Source organism: Gekko japonicus, unplaced genomic scaffold (genome assembly GCF_001447785.1).
Source record: "Gekko japonicus isolate JY-2015 unplaced genomic scaffold, Gekko_japonicus_V1.1 scaffold2853, whole genome shotgun sequence".
NCBI lineage: Eukaryota > Metazoa > Chordata > Lepidosauria > Squamata > Gekkonidae > Gekko > Gekko japonicus.
In genome coordinates, this window is record NW_015171588.1 from 95,284 (window position 1) to 98,902 (window position 3,619).

Below are 3,619 nucleotides of genomic sequence, written 5' to 3' on the forward strand. Positions count from 1 at the left end.
TTGGGGAGACCCGGTGTTTCTCATTTTCGCCCGCCATTTTTTTTTTAGGTCAGTTTAAGGTTTTGGAGGACTCCGGGACCTCAGGGAGGCTAGTTTGGTCTTTAAACTTTAAAGGTAAGTCCTTACCTTTAAACATTAAATGTAAGACGGGGTGTTTTGTGCATGCGTGAAGATCGCCATTCTGTGGATGGCTGCCTATGCGCATGCGCAAACTGTGTTAAAAAACAACAACAAACCACCGATGCCCGCTGTGTGTGGACAGGCATACAGCGATGGGCTCTGCAGACAGGAGGTAAGTGTGATAGCGTTTCAGCCGGCATAAACTGCACCGGTTGGAACCGCTGCAGTTTCTGCCGGCTGAAACGCCCCGTCTGAATGCACCCAGACTGTTTTGAAAACTTAGCCTCAGCGCTAGTAAACGGTCATCTACAAACACACACACCCAGTTTCACATAGCTCATTGGGTTATGGACTTTAATCCTAAAGAAAGTGCCTAGTACACTGAGGGAACAATCCTAAACAGGTCTAACCCAAAATGAAGCCCATTTCTTTTTTTGGGGGGGGGATTTTTATCCCGCCCTGCCCTGCAAGTGGGCACAGGGCGGCTTACAACATTTCATCCATGTCATAAAACCAAACATATATTACATTATTTAAAACAACTCCTTAGAACCAGGGGTCATTTAATAGAAAAAGAGGTGCAGAGGCTCATTAGCATAGCTCATTAGAATAACTTATTTGCATATGTCACACCCCCTGACATCACCGGAAGTGTGGCAGAAGGCAACACCCACTGCTCAGGCTCCACTGGACTGGTTTGGGTTGCTAGCTATTTGGGGGGGGGGGAAACGTGCAGATCTGTCCTCGCAGAGGAGGGAGAGCTTCTACCTGAATAAAACTTGGTCTTAAAGGTGTCACTGGACTGTCTTGGGCCGGGGGGAGCTCTGCAACTTACCTGGATGCTTCTTGCTCTGACTGAGGGCTGCTGGGAGCAGGGGGTGGGGCTTGTTGCATGTGCCCACCCCCTGGGCTCTTTACTGCCGGAGCTCCACTCCTGTGCGCTCCTGCAGGAAATGACCCCCTGACTATTACTAATAATTAAAATTGAAATTACTGATTTAAAATAACCTACCGGCCACTCGGCTTCTTCAGTGGAGCTTACTCCCAGGAAACTGTCCTTAGGGTCAGTGGCTGCAAGGTATAGGGTTGCCAGCTCTGTGTTGTGAAATTTCTGGAGATTTGGGGGGTGGAGTCTGGGGAGGGCGGGGTTTGGGAAGGGGGGGACCTTAGAGGGGTCTAATGTCATACAGTCCACCTTCCGAAGCAGCCATTTCCCCCGGGGGAACTGATCTCTGCCACCTGGAACTCAGTCCTAATCCTGGGAGATCTCCAGCCATTACCTGGAGGTTCACATCCACACAAAGAAACACTGTGATGAAATTGACAGTAACATTTAATTCTTATGAACATCAATCAAAACTTCTGCAATATAGCTCGGGAAATTCTAACCTATTCAAGAAAACGTCCACCATCCTCTATGAGCACCCGGTTTTATACTCATTTCAACAATCTTCCTCAGGAGTACTCCTGTTATGTTAGAAGGTGTCAGTGAGGAATTTCAGACAGATGATATAATCCGGAAGAGGAACGGTTCCCAAACGGTTTCTGGTCTGTCATTTCAGACAGAACCGTTTTAGAACCAGTTCCCTACCGGAATATATTTGTAGTTCCAGACACAAACGCTTCTGTCCCGTTTAGGAAACGGGGCTGAAGCGTTTTACCTGTCAACCGCTTCCAAGTTGTCTTCAGTTTCCTCTCCCAGTTCCGATGCGCTTTTCCCCACCGGTTTTTGCCCGCGCGGACGGTCTCCGGGGTTTTTTTAATGTTCACTTTATAGCGTTATAGCGCTATAACGCTGTAATGAAATAGCAGTATATCAATGCCATTGGAATGCCTGGAGTGTTTTGTTATAGTGCTATAGCGCTATAAAACAAACGTTTTTTTAAAAAAAGCTAGAGAGCGCCCGCTCAAGTGAAAAATGGCGGGGGGAAAGCGCTGCAGTCTGAAATGGCAAACCGCTTCAGATCCAGCTCTTTACTAGAAGGGGAAAGCCATGTGTGAAATGGCAGCCCTAAACCGGTTTACTCCATGACGGATCAAAAACAGCTTCAAAACGGGTTAAAAAGGGTAATATGAAATTCCTCAGTGTCTTGATACAGTTTAACTACTTCTTTTGCTTCCTTCAGATAGTAGCAGCATTAACTTTTTTTACTTTCTTCAAATTATTGCAGCTTAACTTCTTTTTCAAATTATCTTCCAGTTCCATTTCAAGTATTTGTACTAGGAGCAAGCCAGTTAATTAATTTCTTAATAGTAGCAACCAGTCCTCTTTTTTTATCTGGCTAGAAACCTTCTTATTTCAGATTGGCTGGCAAATGCTCTCTATCTCACGTTGCTGGCTCAGTTGCTCTCCAGTAGATTATAGGGGTTAGGGATTATAGGAGTAACATTTCAGATAGTAACATAAAGTAGACTATAGGAGTAACATTTCAGAATTCCAGAAATTTCTGGAGATGGGGAGGGCAGTGCCTGGAGAGAGTGGAAGATGGAGACGGGAGTTCGGCATGATGTCATTGCTGTAGTCTGGAGATTTAATTCCAGGAGAATTCCAGGCCACACTTTACCGCTGATAAGAAGGTTAGGGTGGCTATTGGTCCCCATTGCTTGGAGAATATTTTTTAGAATCTCCTCCCAAGATGGGAGATGGGGAATGAGCCAGGAAGTGACCTCATTAAAACAAACAAGCAAATACATTACCACATCAGGGAAACTAGATCTTTTTTTGGGGGGGTAGATTTTTATTTTTAAAAAAACCTTTCAACATACATACAATTTGTTACAAGTACATGAATCTGCCAAATTACAAATGTGTATTCTAATAATTTAATCCTCTAAAACGGGTGTCAAAAACGCAGCCTGGGGTCCGGATCAGGCCCCCGGAGGGCTTCTATCAGGCCCGCAGTGGAACTGGCTGTCTTCTGCTTCTTCTTCCAGTTCTGCTGCTGCTGCGTCATCCATAGGTTTGCAGCTTACAGATACACACCTGAACAGCATACTCAAGATTGCAACAGCACAGACATTTTGATGCAATGATCGAGAGCAAGAGGTGTCAGTTCTCAGACACCGTTAAATAAACAAAATATTGCAAGAGTGCTGTTTTAAGCATGTTTTTATTTTAAGTTAAAAAAAACCCTTTGTTTCTGTCCTTTATAAAGTTTATATCTCTGCTACCTGGCATTATATTTTATGACACACATGTCCCACTCACTTAGGTCAGATCCAGCCCTTATAACAAATGAGTTCAACACCCCTGCTAGAACATGATAGCCAGTGTTCCCTCTAAACTGAGTTAGTGTGAGCTAACTCAGTTTTTTAAGCCTCCAGCTCACACATTTTTGTCTAAGCTCAGGAAGGAGGGCTCTGGAGCAAACTAATTTATGCCGCAGTGCAGGGGTCATTTCGTAGAAAAAGAGCTAGGGGGACTCATTAGCATAACTCATTAGCATATGCCACACCCCCTGACATCACCGGAAGTGTGTCATAAGGCCACACCCCCTGA